The 17,656-nt window shown below is 27.7% G+C and overlaps 1 protein-coding gene across 5 annotated transcripts in view; it reads right to left on the reverse strand.

Moving 5' to 3' along the window:
* Positions 1–17,656, reverse strand: part of LOC109601623 (alpha-mannosidase 2) — a 118,995-nt gene that overhangs the window by 91,224 nt on the left and 10,115 nt on the right. For 2 of the 5 annotated variants that reach the window (XM_049966941.1, XM_049966940.1), the window contains exon 2: positions 10,883–10,912. The exons of the other annotated variants lie outside the window; for them this stretch is intronic. The gene's annotated coding sequence lies outside the window, so the exon portion shown is untranslated. The remainder of the gene's footprint in view (positions 1–10,882; positions 10,913–17,656) is intronic. 5 annotated transcript variants of the gene reach the window in all.

Below are 17,656 nucleotides of genomic sequence, written 5' to 3' on the forward strand. Positions count from 1 at the left end.
TCATAATCGATTTTTCTCATTTTATCATATACGATAAATTAATAATCCGTTCTCTAAACACCACCTTTATTGGTTTTACCTTTGTCCACAATATGTTCCATTCTCGCTTATTAAAATAATTAATTGAGATTAAAATTTAATTATTAAAATCATCAACTAGGGTAAATAATATGTTTCTGGATATAACATTTTTTGCTCATAATATAATATATCAATTATTATCATCTTAAATTATTGCCCGATTAATTAAAGAAGTTATTTTATTTTTTCACATAGTGTCAATATTATTTTTTGTTTCTGGATCCATTATTTACATTTAATTTATAAAATTTTATTAAAAAGATATAAAATAAAAAGTAATTTACATAATTCTTATATTTCTTAATTAGAAATTAAACTCAATTTCAGAAATAAAGGGACAAACTAAGAAAACAACAAAAACATTATTATGAATATTATTTTGTTTGTAAACAGCATCTTCCATAAAATCAGGATTCTAAAATATCCTACATTTAAAATAAGTATTAAATAATTATCAAAATTAGATAATTATCCAGATGACTAAAAAAATAACTCATCCTGTAAAATTTGAATTCAAAAATATCCTATATTCAAATTAAATATCGAATAATTATCAAAATTAGATAATACTGATTAAAATACATATAAAATAAATAGATAAATGAAACAATTCTTAATTCTTTTATTAGAAATTAAAATAATCAATTATTTAAAAAAAAAATCAAATAAATCTTCTATATTTACTATATTTATATGAAATATATGAAAATTAGATAAATATCAGGATAATTAAAAAGGGTTAAAGGAAAAAATTATTTAATTAAATCTTTATCCCATACAATTAAGATCTAAAAAAATTCTATATTATAATGAATATCAAATAATTATTAAAATTAGATAATTATGCTTAGAAAAAAAGGTACATAATAAAAAATAACACAAATAATCCTGAAAATAATCAATTTAATTAATAGAGAAATAGACCATTATTCTAAAAAAACAACAAAAATATGTATTTAAAATAATTTTATCATGTATAACAAAATTTTTTATACACATACATATATTCTATTTAATCTTGTAAATATTTTGTTGCTGAGTAAAATATAATTGCAAATAACATCTTTTATTCCACAAAATGAGTTCATAATAAATCTAGAATAATTAATAAAATTAGAAAATTATTTAAATGATTAAAAGGATATACAAAAAATCTCCCATAAAATCATTCAAAAAAGCCTATATTTAAAATAAAAATTTATCAAAATGATGTGGATACTTAAAAGGGAGACAAAATAAAAATATATATATAATAAATATCGAATTATTATCAAAATTAGATAATTAACCCAATAATAAGAAAGAAATAAAATCCTTTATCCCATAAAATCATTCAAAGAATCGTATTTGTAATAAATATCAAATAATTACCATAATTAAATAATTATCTGGATAATTAAAAAAGAGTTAAAATAAAAAAAATAAATAATACTCTGTTTTTATTAGAGGCAATAATCAACCTCATTAAAAAACACAAATTACTATTGAAACAATAGTTAATAACTATCAATTTCCTTTATTAAAATATATTTTCTAAATCTCCAACTATTATAAATATTGTATTCTATAAAATCAAGAATATATGAGATATTTATAATATTGAATAATTGTCAAAATTATATAATTATCCTGATAAAAAAATAATTTAAAAAATTCTTCATTTTTTTATTACAAACCAAAATAAATTTCATTAATAGAGAAACGAATTATTTTATAAATTTTTTATGTACCTATAAATTTCTGAATCTTGTAAAATCTAAACCCTCGAAAATATTTTTATTTATTTTTATTATTAATTAATTATCAATATTATATTATTATTAGAAGCTAACTTCAATCTCATTAATAAATAAATAAATTATTATTCTAAAAAAACAAAAATAATACTATATAATACATATATAATTACATTTTTTTTAATAATGTAGTTTTTAATTCTTCACCCAATATAATTGTTTATAAAGGATATCGATTAATTACAAAAATTATATAATAATCAAAATTCTTAAACTCTTTTGAGAATTCGTTTTTATTGAATAATAAATATTATATAGATATATTTAATAGATTTAATTTTGAGAACGTGTTGATTTTAGAATCAATACAATTAAAGAATTTTTCGTTGTACTTAGAATTATATCTTTTTATTTTTATGGTTGTGTATTATGTTTTGTAATAATAATTTAATGTCAAGTTTAAGTATTTATTAATAAAATGCTATATTCAAAAATTTTTTAAATTAATTTTAGGAGAATACAAAACTATTAGTGGACCTTGATATAATCTATTGAATTTATTGCCTAACTCGTAATAACTAAAAACTGACAGACATAAACAACTTTAAAATAATAAATGATCGAAATTAACAAAAAAAAAAACTGTAATAGAGTGTACAAAAGTTCAGAATGAAACAACTTAGACACGCCCCCGGGCATGCGCAGCAGCATCCATGCCCAAAACGACTTGTGCAATCTCGACCGCGGCCACGTAATCAGCGGTTCATTAAAATTATTAATGCCCGCATTTCACAACAAAAACGATCGGATTCCGCAAAGCACTTTGGCTTAAAAGCGAACGATTTAATGACCGTCAACATCAAAAATTGCGAAAACATCATGCATTACGTTACGGGGCCCCCGGTTAACAAATCGCATCCGAGTGCAACTCATTAAGCCGCACTCATTTGCCGGCCCGAAATCGCTGAATTATCTATCGGGACATGGCGACGCATAAACCAAAAAACATCCGTGGCGGTACGAACAGAACTGCTGATTTAAATGTGACGGTTATTCGGAGCGGGTCCGTATTGTGAGGTTCTTTTACGTTTCTTTTTGCTTATTAGAGTCTCCGACTCATTACACTGAGCGCGGAACAACAAGGTCGTAAAGTAAATAAACTCACGGGGACGTAAAACCTCCGCTCTCATTCCTTCTTTCGTTCGTCCTTCGGTGCCGGTCACCGCACACTGCACACGACGGCAGGACAACCGGACGAAATTTTATTTAGCAGGAATGTGTGAATTCGAACGCTAATTGCGTTAACCCTGCGGGGTTATCGTTCGGTAACCACTTTTTGGGACGCGGTTATTACTATTAGGGACCGAGGTAATTACAAATTATCCCTTAGCGTCGGTAATAAAGATAATATTAAATTACGTTCACTTTACGTCGAAAGTTTCAGGAAGATCATCGCTGTAATGGCTTTATTGCGACTGTTCCAAGGTGTTTTCAAAATTAAATTTTCAATGGTAAAGCATAGTTAATGTTGGTTCAAGTTTTCAGCTACATATCTTAAACTTGTATGAAATGTTTCAAACAAAAGATAAAAAGCTTGATATTGGCTTGAGGTAATAATAAGCATAAAATATAATTAAGACATTTTCTTTTAATTGTTATTTGTACGTTAGTACTGCAATAAAAACAAAGAAAAAACGTCCGAGGTAATGATAAAATATAATCAAGACATTTTCATTTAACTGTAACAAACCACTCATTATTTATTCACACCTTTGAATTTCTCCATCAATATGGGAAGGAAGACTAATTGATTTAAGTAACCTATCAAGATTTTAAGTGGATTTTAAAGTTAGGTTATTTATGGAACTTTTCTACTGCACATTTGAAACATTAAATATTACATACTGAAAATAAAAACATTGAGCTAATGATAAGCATAGAATATAATTAAAACATTTTCACTTAACTATATCAAACCACCCATTTCTCATTCATACCTTCGAGTTTCTCTATAACGCATTTAAATAGAAAAGAAGACAAATAGAGGTGGTGACCTTTGAAAGTTTTCTACTACACATCTGAAGCCGGCATTAAATGTTTCAAACAAAAGATAAAGACATTGAGCTAATGATAAGCATAAAATATAATTATGACATTTTCACTTAACTGTATCAAACCACACATTTCTTATTCATACCTTCGAATTTCTCTATCAAGCATTTAAATAGAAAAGAAGACAAATAGGGGTGGGTGACCTCTGGAAGTTTTCTACTACACATCTGAAGCTGGCATTAAATGTTGCAAACAAAAGATAAAGACATTGAGCTAATGATAAGCATAAAATATAATTATGACATTTTCACTTAACTGTATCAAACCACACATTTCTTATTCATACCTTCGAATTTCTCTATCAAGCATTTAAATAGAAAAGAAGACAAATAGGGGTGGGTGACCTCTGGAAATTTTCTACTACACATCTGAAGCTGGCATTAAATGTTGCAAACAAAAGATAAAGACATTGAGCTAATGATAAGCATAAAATATAATTATGACATTTTCACCTATCTGTATCAAACCACTCATTTCTTATTCATACCTTCGAATTTCTCTTTAAAGCATTTAAATAGAAAAGAAGACAAATAGAGGTAGGTGATCTTTGGAAGTTTTCTACTACACATCTGAAGCTGGCATTAAATGTTACAAACAAAAGATAAAGACATTGTGCTAATGATAAGCATAAAATATTATTAAGACATTTTCACTTAACTATATCAAACCACTCATTTCTTATTCATACCTTCGAATTTCTCTATAAAACATTTAAAGAGAAAAGAAGACAAATAGAGGTGGGTGACCTTTGGAAGTTTTCTACTACATATCTGAAGCTGGCATTAAATGTTACAGACAGAAGATAAAGACATTGAGCTAGTGATAAGCATAAAATATAATTATGACATTTTCACCTATCTGTATCAAACCACTCATTTCTTATTCATACCTTCGAATTTCTCTATAAAACATTTAAATAGAAAAGAAGACAAATAGAGGTGGTTGACCTTTGGAAGTTTTCTACTACACATCTGAAGCTGGCATTAAATGTTACAGACAGAAGATAAAGACATTGAGCTAGTGATAAGCATAAAATATAATTATGACATTTTCACCTATCTGTATCAAACCACTCATTTCTTATTCATACCTTCGAATTTCTCTATCAAACATTTAAATAGAAAAGAAGACAAATAGAGGTGAGTGACCTTTGGAAGTTTTCTACTACAGATCTGAAGCTGGCATTAAATGTTACAAACAAAAGATAACGACATTGGGCTAGTGATAAGCATAAAATATAATTATGATATTTTCACCTATCTGTATCAAACCACTCATTTCTTATTCATACCTTCGAATTTCTCTATAAAACATTTAAATAGAAAAGAAGACAAATAGAGGTGGGTGACCTTTGGAATTTTTCTACTACACATCTGAAGCTGACATTAAATGTTACAAACAAAAGATAAGGATATTGAGCTAATGATAAGCATAGAATAAAATTGAATCAATTTCACTTAACTATATCGAACCACTCATTTCATATTCATACCTTCACATTTCTCTATCAAGCATTTATATAGGAAAGACGGCAATTAGAGCTAAATTAACATTCAATGTACAAATAAAAGGTAAAAACGATAAGGTAATGAATGGTAGGCATAAAATATAATTGAGACATTTTCTTTTAACTTCATCAAAGCATTCAATTCTTATTTATACGTTCATATTTCTCCATCAAATGTTTAAAGAATAAAGAAGACATATAGACTCGGTTGATCTATGGAAGATTTACAGAAAAAATATGTCCAGATTTTTCGCCTTTCGGTGTAGTGTGAGAGGACAGGGGAAATGGCAGCGGTGAAATATACGCTGACAATACGAATCGTCGGAGCCGCAGGATGTAGTTTACTCGCTAGAAAATGAAACTGGTCTCCTTTTTCTTTCCAACACTGATTACATTGATACATATAAACTGTTTTGCGAAATTTATCTGCCATTTAATTTGATTTATCGGCAACTGTAATGGAAATTAAATTGGACGTATTAATTTTAGCTCGTCTTAAAATAAATTAAAACGTTTATTGGTGTGAAGTGCTATGTATAATTTTGTATAGATTAGAAATCGTTGTTTATTAAATTAGTTCTATTAATATTGTTTAATAATATATTGGTTATTAAGTTTTCAATTATAGTAACTATTTATAACTAAAACGTTAACGTAAATATAAATCTGAGTCAGAATAAAACTCTCGTCAGCAGGAAACCTCTTGAATACTTTAGTACAAGATTAAATTTACTAACCTAAATATGTGAATGTTTAATAAATTTCAACTTGTACTAAGTGGTGCGTTTTTATATATTATGATACCACAAATAGTCCAATAAAAACTTTTTAATGCTTGGGTCTTTATTCAAAAATATACTCCCATAATTAGCTTCGTTTTCTAAGTTTTATGACTCCATGTTTACAACTTTTACTAACTTAATTTACTTCTTTGAAATTCATAAAATTTGTGCTATTAATAACAATGCGGAAATTGTAATTAACTATTTGTTTATAATGTAGGAATTGAAAGATTCTGTCATTATATGTATTTATATTACTTGAATAATTTAAATGTAATCACTTTTATTTTTTTAGTCATTAAAATTATAATTACAAAGACATTGAATGAATCATTCCCAATTAATTATCAAGATCCAAAGGTTGCAAAAATATTATACATTATTATTATACAACAAGTAATTATTTAAATAAATCTAAATCTTTGTTAACTGTTTAGTTTTTACTCAGAAACATTCTTATAATTAACTTCAACTGACAAGGTATTATGAAGTATTTATATAATTTTAAGTATTAATAAAAAAATCTAATTGCTTTTAGTATATTTCTGATTAAACAGATGACTAATTTGTTTTATTTACTTTGTCAAATTTTAATATTTTAAATATTACAAATATAGAAATCTACATCATATTAATCATAATTCGTTGTTATCTATTAGTTCAAAGATGTTGTTGGGTGGTTAGAATTGTCCTAATTTCCAAAACTAATAAATACACAGTACAATTCAAAATACATATAACAAATAAAATTTTATACCAATACAAATTAGTTTAAAAATATTATTTCTAAAGCAACTAGAAATTCTTATATTATTATATTTAATAATTAAATTTTTATTATAATGAAGATTTTAAAATTAACTAAATATTTGTTTATAAAGTAGGAATTGAAAGATTCTGTCACCTTTATTTTTTAAGTCATTAAAATTATAATTACAAATAAATTGAATGAATCACTCTCAGTTAATTATCAAGATCCAAAGGTTACAAAAATATTATACATTATTATTGTATAACAAGTAATTATTTAAATAAATTTAAATATTAGTGTTTGGTTTTTACTCAGAAACATTCTTATAATCACATAAAGTATTATTAATATTATTCATTTTTAATATTAACAAAAAACCTTATCTCATGTTTATATTATAATTGTTAACAACTAAATTTCAATTATTCAAGTTAATACTAACATTTATTTTTTTAAAGAGTATATTTTTGTTAAGCAAATGATTAGTTTGCTTTATTTACTTTGTCATATTTTAAAATAGTTTAATGTTATGTGTAACATCATTACAAAAGTAGAAGTCTACATTATAATAATCTTAATTCGTTGTTATCTATTTGTTCAGAGATGTCGCTGGTTACTTAGAATTGTCTTAAATCCAACAATAAGGTAACATTATACAAATAAATTTTGATGTTAATACAAATTAGTTTAAAAATATTGATTCTTATATTTTTATTAATTTTAGTAATTAAAATTTTAAAATTAACTAACCGTAATATTCAAGATTCTTGAAAAACAACAACAAAAATACATCGAAAACAAAATTATATAAATAATTACAATTTTTTGTAAGTAAAATTATTTTTCAACTAAAAATAACTTCTCTTTTTTCTCATGATATTTTTTGCTTCTTAAATTTTAATAAATTTACTAGCCAAGTACATCACATCAAATATCAATATAAAAATATTGATTATTTATTATAACAGCAACTAAAAAATCATTACAGTTTGTATAATTGTTGTGAACTAAATTTTAGTAATTTAAACTTTATTATAAGAAAGATTTTCTAACTTAGTAATAAAAGAAATCTATATAAAACGTCTGTTAATAATTTGGAAACCAATCCAATCGAAAGATTATTTAATATTTAATTTATTTATGCCAAAACATACATGATGTTTCATTGAAAATAACAAAGTTATTGAATTTTTAAGACACAAAATTAAAAGGAAATGACGAATACTCTGTATAAAGAAATAAAATTTCCAGCATTAAAAATGATGGGCAGACCCAGATTGACATCAATCTGTCAATATTTTTGAAAAAGAAATTAATAACATGGTATTGCCATTTTAGTTACACGTAGAATTTGAAACTCTAAAAATATACAAAGTGTTTCAACAAAGATGAAACCGAGACTAAAAATTTGTTTAAAATAAATTAGAAAAGTGGTTTAAGTTAAGTTTATAATTGCTAAAAAATCTTCTTCTAATGATTAAGGATGATATATGATGTATATTATAACTGACATCTAAATTATTTTTTTTTATATTTCTATAACATTTTCCTCCATTTTTCATGATTACTCTGTTCTGAATGGTAATTTATTTACTTTTCCTAATTATACAATTTTATTCATGTAAAAATTTACATTTTCTTCAAGAACAGCAACACAATTTTAGACTAAAACTAAAACTGAACAGTGGAAACGCTGAATTATATCGTGAAATTTAGGAACGTTGAATAATTTAATTCCACTGAATAATCCAACAGTCCAGACGAATTTGAAGACATCCAAATTACGCCCAATCCCCGTTAATTTAAACCGATCCAAACGGAATTTCCTGTTTAGTGGTTTCGTCGCCGAGTCACTCGAGCAACAATCTCGTGCAAATCAACAGACGACGCCGCCTCAAAAGATTGCAGAACGAGAACGCGACAAATTTTATACTCCAGCATAACTATTCATATCTCCCGTAGCGGCGTTTTCTTGTTTGTTCACCGAACGGAAAATTGGAAACTATATTTACAGTTAAAATGGACGTAAAAAAGCAGCACGCTGCATCTGCTTTCTTACTCGTATAAAATCCGTTTAAAATACGTAGAGAACGGTGAGTATTTACAAGATGATGCATTTTGCATTTTATTTTCGGTTGAGTGTTCATCTTTGTTACGGGGGTTGTACTGAAAGTAACCAACAATTGATGTTTAGTGGAAGTATCAAACTTAAAGAGCTTAAATCCTAATTTTCAATTAGATTTAGATCCGGATTTTGAGCAGGCCAATCGAGGACCTCAACATGATTATGTTTTAACCAATTTTTAACCACTTTAGACGCTGCTGATGGTTCCCACAATGGTTTTGGCGATTCAAGTCATCTTCTCACAGCACCCATAACTCTTTCTATTGGATTAAAGTTTGGGGAATTTGCTGGCCAAGTGGAAATTAATTTTTTCATGAAATATCTCACAAAATGTTTAATCTGTGTTGTGAACCATGTGACTGCCCTCGTATAAATTGTCACGTAAAGTATTTTTATCATGCCACGTTAGAGGAACAAATTAAATTGATTAACTAGAAGTAATTAAATTCTAAACTTCAGAGAAAATGTTATGGGGCAAAGCCACCTAATTTTGGAGGTCCTTTCATCACACATCGGACATTATTACGTCAATAAACGACGTAAAGGACTCTATTTAGGTTCGTGTTTTACCTATATGAACAGATGTTCCTGGTTTTAAATATAGTTCGCATTTTCCGTGACTATTTTTAACACGCGACGAAAAAACGTCGCCAACTTTTTATTAATTATCCGAATTAATTATCAAACTTGGACCAGATCAGATTGTGCAATTGTTATTTATAAGTAGAGGTGAATTCACTAACAATCACACAGATACAAAACCGATAATTATTTCCGTCGAGCCAACCAGGGTGTCGTTAAATTCGTCAAACAATCCACTCCATAATGATGGAAGTAGACATTGAAAAGCCCTTAGTGGAAATACACACGAATTTGCCCCGTCGACGTTAACCAAAGACAATTTCTTCCGGCGTTTTTATTACACGGCCCCTTCAAAGGCAAATTCAATTTTATATCAACGGTTATGGAAGAAAATGGAGCCGCCTTTTTATTTTGTTGTTTCCCCCCACGTAATCGCGAAATGTCCTGCAATTTCCTGCAATTTTACCACCGTCCGCATCCGATATTGAAAGGACACACTTTCGCGACAAAGAAAAACACCGCATATGCATGTAATTTGCATGTGTTTGCGGTCGGTGAATTGATCCTGGCCGCCGAACCGATGGTAGAAAGGCGAAAGGCGAATGTGGAACAGCGTTGACAACGTATCGAATAATTATCGTCGATTTACTCTTTAATTATTGTTAATTACGGCGGCACGGTATTCAAAACAGTTATTTCGTCCGGCGCAAAAATTGCTGTTACTTCTGCAAATGTCCCAGTAAATTTAGATTACATGTTAATGTGACAGAATTACGTGTTTAAGGATATTTTGCCATTTTTCAGTATTTAATGTACCGTTAATTATCGGTTTTATTGAATACTTCCTATTCAGATCAATTTAATTTATCAAATTTCATAAAGATTTTATTTAGAAAAATAGTATTTGTCTACTTTTTCAACTTTTTCAACTTTTTAATAACTATTAATTTTCTGACAAGCAGATTGGACAGAACGACAAAGACTTTTAAATTGATTGTGTTGACGTTCACATATCTCAGAATGAAAAGTAAGGACGTTGACATTCAGGGACATTTAGATTGGATAGAATAACAAGCAATAACAGTATTAGACAGATTTAACAGAATGAAGAGAATAACAGAAACCTAAATTAATCAGTACCAAGTACCATTTTATGATGTCCAAATTAATTAAATTAAGCTCGTTTAGGGTAAAAATTCTACTTACTTCAGCAAACGCCTCCAATAATTATAGAAGCTGTAACAAAATCACATGTTTAAGAATAAAATCAAATCTACATTATTTATAAAAATTTCGTTATGAAAGGTTTCTTAACTTATAATATAAAATTTTAATTATTGTTTTCTTGCAGATTGAAGGAAGTACTATGAATAACGCCTAATCTAATTTAAATCGTTGTTGGTATATCTCATTTTTCTTTAGAAAAATATTTAATCCATCTTTATGACTTTTTAATAGCTGTTAATTATCTGACAATCAGATTGGACAAAACAACAAGTAATGATGTTGTCTTTTAAATTGCACAGAATACAAGCTGTGATATTCCTATTGAGATGGACAAAATGATAATAACTGACCTCATCAACGTCTTGTAAAGAGAAGTTTCTTAACTTACAACATAAAATTTTAATTTTTGTTTAGTTGCATATTAAATAGGGTACTACCAATAGCACCTAGTCTACTTTAAAAACGTTGTACTTGTTGGTATATCTTAATTTTGTTTAGAAAAATATTATTTGTTCAACCTTTCGACTTTTTATTAGCTGTTAATTATGTGACAAGCAGATTGGACAGAACGATAAGCAATAACGTTGTCTTTTAAATTGCACAAAATACAAATAGTGAAATTCCTATTCAGATGGACAAAATGATAATCACTGGCCTCCTCAACGTCTTCTAAAGAGAAGTTTCTTAACTTACAACATAAAATTTTAGTTTTTGTTTTGTTGCATATTAAATAGGATACTACCAATAGTACCTAGCCTACTTTAAAATCGTTGTACTTGTTGGTATATCTTAATTTTATTTAGAAAAATATTATTTGTTCAACCTTACGACTTTTTATTAGCTGTTAATTATGTGACAAGTAGATTGAACAGAACGACAAGCAATGATGTCGTCTTTTAAATTGCACAAAATACAAGTAGTGAAATTCCTATTCAGATGGACAAAATGATAATCACTGACCTCCTCAACGTCTTGTAAAGAGAAGTTCTTTAACTTACAACATAAAATTTTAATTTTTGTTTTGTTGCATATTAAATAGGATACTATCAATAGCACCTAGCCTACTTTAAAATCGTTATACTTGTTGGTATATCTTATATATTTTATTTAGAAAAATATTATTTGTTCAATCTTTCGACTTTTTATTAGCTGTTAATTATGTGACAAGCAGATTGGACAGAACGACAAGCAATGATGTCGTCTTTTAAATTGCACAAAATACAAATAGTGAAATTCCTATTCAGATGGACAAAATGATAATCACTGACCTGCTCAACGTCTTGTAAAGAGAAGTTCTTTAACTTACAACATAAAATTTTAATTTTTGCATATTAAATTGGGTACTACGAATAGTACCTAGTCTACTTTAAAATCGTTGTACTTGTTGGCATATCTTAATTTTGTTTAGAAAAATATTATTTGTTCCACCTTTCGACTTTTTATTAGCTGTTAATTATGTGACAAACAGATTGAACAGAACGACAAGCAATGATGTTGTCTTTTAAATTGCACAGAATACAAATAGTGATATACCTATTCAGTTGGACAAAATAATAATCTCTGACCTCATCAAAGTCTTGTAAAGAGAAGTATCTTAACTAACAACATAAAATTTTAATTTTAATTTAAATGGGGTACTACCATTAGCACCTAGTCTACTTTAAAATCGTACTTGTTGGTATATCTTAATTTTATTTAGAAAGATATTTGTTTCATTCATTTCATTCATATTAACAGCTGTTAATTATCTGACAAGAAGATTGGACAGAATGACAAGTAATGATGTTGTATCTTAGATTGGACAAAATATAGGCAGTGATATCATTCAGATTTGAAAGAATACAAGTTATGATGTTATTATTCAGATAGAAGAAAATGACAAGCAATGACCTTGTATCGGTGACAATATTATCAATATTATTATTGTAACAAATAATGGCATTGTGAATGAGATTGGACAGAATGATAAGCAGGAACGTTTTCCTTCATAGTGAACATATGAAAAGCACTGACTTTGTTATTCAGGTATATTATAATATTAAAGATAAATTTATTTTTCAAATTTGAACAAAAAATAGCCACTAAAATGGGCTGAACGAACCCCATTATTTAAAAAAATCAAGATAGACGAAGAAATATTGCTCTAAATTATTCTTTTCCATTTGAACTGTCCTTCAAATTAAAATATATAATTATTCATTCACTGATTCACAGTTTCCTAAAATAAATTAATTTATTTTAGTTCTGTGAATGGCACTCTATTGGGAAAATCGTTTTCCAGGATACATAATTTATTCCTGATAAATATTCACTGACATGTCTAAAACGCATTGCAACAATAGAAGCACTAAAACATTCATTGTTTCGATTTAGAAGAACCGTATAGGCGTTTTTGGCAAACGGTTTTAGTCGAGATCCGCGAGATAATAAATACGTGAACGCGCACGATTTTCCTTCAAAAGGATGATGAGAATTCCATATATCTGTGCGGCGTTTTTCCGACGAAAATTGTAAAATTCCGTAAGAAAGAATGAAATGTCTGAGGCGTCCCGGAACAACGGACTAATTCAATTTTCGCGTAGGACGGATGCATATGAGCAAAATTCCTTCGATCTTTTGTTGGTCCATACCGGGAATATCAATGTGTGCAGCTCATTGCTCAACGTCGGAAACTATTCGGTTATTTATTTGGTCTCGGCCGTTACGTCAAAACGAATCGGCCGAAGATGTTGGGTACACTTCGGGACGTAAAACTTCCGGAGCTCGGGGTTCATTATTCAATATTTGAATGTTTGCCGTTTCGCTCCATTACCTTTTTCGCTTGTTTGCTGCACACATGGAAATGTTCTCATTAATTTTCTAATGGCTTCGATAAATTAACAGCGGTGGGTAAATAATTGATGGGAAAGTTTCAATTACTGAACCTTATAAGCTAAAATAATAAATAATTGATAAAACCAGTTACGGAATACTTGAAGCAATTGCCTTCAGTGGCACTCAAACTTAACCGAAATAATTAATAGTGATGGAGGATTAATTACGAATTGCTATTTCTGGAAGTGGACGAGTTTAAGGAGGAATTTTTGTTTTTTATTAATTTGATATAATTGATAACTATAAAATCCTAAATATCAGTCAGTAGATATTTAAACTAATTTTTAATTATTGAATAATCTTAATAAATACTTTGGAAAGTATTTATAAGAATTTTAGGGCATTATAAAATTCTTGACTAATCTTGATACAATTTTCAAATAAATAATTATCACTTTATATTAAAGTATAAATATCAACTATATTAGAGACAACATTTGAAGGAATACAAACATTTCTAATTAATTTGATAAAACTATCAATTGAGAATTATCAAGGAATATTTATCCATAGCTATGTCTGCAGAAATTTTAGACAAAGGAATTTTAAACCCATTTTAGATGAATACAAAAATGTTTCCATAATTTGAAATAATTATCAGTTAATATGACCAAGATATAAATATCATCTTTATTTCTGGAGGTATTCTAGACGAATTTATCATAGAATAAATATCAACTACTATTTCTGGAGATATTTTTGGCTAATTTTAGGTAAATACAAAAATTTTTGAATAATTTCATACAATTATCAATTGATATGGCCAAAGTATAAATATCATCTGCTACTTCTGGAGGTATTCTGGGCGAATTTAGAGATAATACAAAAAATCTTGAAATTAATCATAATAGATAATTGAAATAGATAATTATCAAGGTAAAAATATTAACAACTACTATTTCTGGATATATTTTAGACTAATTTTAGGTGAATACAAACATTTTTTCATAATTTGATAAAATTATCAGTTGACATGACGAGAAAATAAATATCAATTGTTATTTCTAAAAATATTTTAGAAGAATTTAGGGAGAATACAAATATTCTTAAGATTAGTCATGATAGATAAGTGAAATAATTAATTGTGGTGGTATAAATATCAAACTGCTATTTCTGAAGGCATTTTAAACCAATTTTAGGTGAATACAAAATTTTTTCTATAATTTGATACAATTATCAGTTGATATGACCAGAATATAAATATCGTCTAGTACTTCTGAAGGTATTCTAGACGAATTTATCATAGTATAAATACCAACTACCATTTGTGGAGATATTTTTGGCTAATTTTAGGTAAACACAAAAATTTTTGAATAATTTAATACAATTATCAATTGATATGGCAAGAATATAAATATCATCTGCTACTTCTGGAGGTAATCTGAATATTTTTAGAGATAATACAAAAATTCTTGAAATTAATCTTGATAGATAATTGAAATAGATAATTATCAAGGTATGAATATTAACATCTACTATTTCGGGAAATATTTTAAACTAATTTTAGTTGAATATAAACATTTTTCGATAATTTGATAAAATCATCAATTGACAGGACCAGGACATAAATATTAACTGTTATTTCTGAAGGTATTTTAGACGAATTTAGAGAGACTACAAAAATTCTTAAGATTAGTCATGATAGATAATTGAAATAATTAATTGTGATGGAATAAATATCAAACTGCTATTTCTGAAGGAATTTTAAATCCATTTTAGGTGAATACAAAAATTTTTCTATAATTTGATACAATTATCAGTTGATATAACCAGAATATAAATATCATCTGGTACTTCTGGAGGTATTCTAGACGAATTTATCATAGTATAAATATCAACTACCATTTATGAAGATATCTTTGGCTAATTTTAGATAAATACAAAAATTTTTGAATAATTTGATACAATTATTAATTGATATCGCCAGGATATAAATATCATCTGCTACTTCTGGAGGTATTCTGGACGAATTTAGAGATAATACAAAAAATCTTGGAATTCATCATGATAGATAATTGAAATAGATAATTATCAAGGTATAAATATTAACATCTACTATTTCGGGAAATATTTAAGACTAATTTTAGGTGAATACAAACATTTTTCGATAATTTGATAAAATCATCAATTGACAGGACCAGTATATAAATATTAACTGTTATTTTTGAAGGTATTTTAGACGAATTTAGAGAGACTACAAAAATTCTTAAGATTAGTCATGATAGATAATTGAAATAATTAATTGTGATGGAATAAATATCAAACTGCTATTTCTGAAGGAATTTTAAATCCATTTTAGGTGAATATCATCTGGTACTTACGGAGGTATTCTAGACGAATTTATCATAGTATAAATATCAACTACCATTTATGGAGATATTTTAGACTAATTTTAGGTGAATAGAAACATTTTTCCATACTTTGATAAAATTATCAATTGACATGATCAGGATATAAATATCAATTGTTATTTCTGAAAGTATTTTAGACGAATTTGAACAGAATAGAAAAATTCTAAAGATTAGTCATGATAGATAATTGAAATAATTAATTGTGATGGAATAAATATCAAACTGCTATTTCTGAAGGAATTTTAAACCAATTTTAGGTGAATACAAAAATTTTTCTATAATTTGATACAATAATCAGTTGATATGACAAGAATATAAATAAATATCATTTGGTACTTCTGAAAGTATTCTAAACGAATTTAGATAGAGTACAAAAATTCTTGGAATTAATCATGATAGATAATTGACTGCTATTTCTGGATGGCTTCGATAAAATAACAGCGGTGGGTAAACAACCGATGGGAAAACTTCATGTACTGAACGGCATAGGCTAAAATTATAAAAATAATTAATAAAACCAGCTTCGAACTACTTAAAGCAATTGCCCGTTTTGTACGTTCAGTTGCACTCAAATTCAACCGAAACCAAAAATAAAAAAGCTGAAAAAACAATGTGCCCGGTAATGAGAAGACCCACCGCTAGGGAAATCACACCAGAGCGTTATAAACAACACAAATTGGATCTGTGCTAGGTGAAAAAAAAACTGGATTTATTTCTTTCGGGGCGAAAGGCTTAGCGGCGCAAAATGGGAAGATAAATTTCCTAGTGTGTGCCGGCAAGAGTCGATGTGGTAATTACTATGCTAAAATGTAAATTGAAATGCAAAATGCGATGTGGATATTGCTCTGACGTCTGCATGAAAATGGTGGGTTTGCACTCTGTTTCTCATTTAAGAAATATGTATTTATTCTCGTTGTTCGTACGGTCTTTCCGTACGAATTAATGAAAGCGTCCATTTTTCTGGTCGGCGACTCTTTGTATTTCGTTTTGTTAACGCAAACATCGGAAAGTGATTATGGTAGATGTTATCGAGGAACGATTAAAAACAAACCAATTAACCAATCCACCATCTATCAAATTCGATATATTCAATTTACCAGCCGAAATTTCCAATCAGACATCATTTGTTAGGTGGAAGTCGGACTCTTCGCTTAGTCAGACCGCACGTTTCCATTTGTTTTGTTCGAAAACCGTAACAATCGGTCAGTTAATTTATCCGGATTGTGCAGATAATTCTCGCCCTCAACAACATTTGTAAAAGCAAATTGTCATCGGGGGGTGTGTAATTTGAAATTATGAGAGACGTTTGAAATATGTCTTCGAAGTTTAATGCTTTTATGTGTGTGTCTCTTTGAACATTTTAAGAGTTCGTAGTAAATATTATCTTTCTAGTTTCCGAGTTTGGTACACACATTAATTAACATTAACTGCAAATAAATTAATTCTTGCGCATTTATTTTGTAGTTTATTTTAATTTATAGTTTTAGTGTTTTAGTCAAACTAAAATTATAACCATTAAACCAACATA

Source organism: Aethina tumida, chromosome 4 (genome assembly GCF_024364675.1).
Source record: "Aethina tumida isolate Nest 87 chromosome 4, icAetTumi1.1, whole genome shotgun sequence".
Taxonomy (NCBI): Eukaryota; Metazoa; Arthropoda; class Insecta; order Coleoptera; family Nitidulidae; genus Aethina; species Aethina tumida.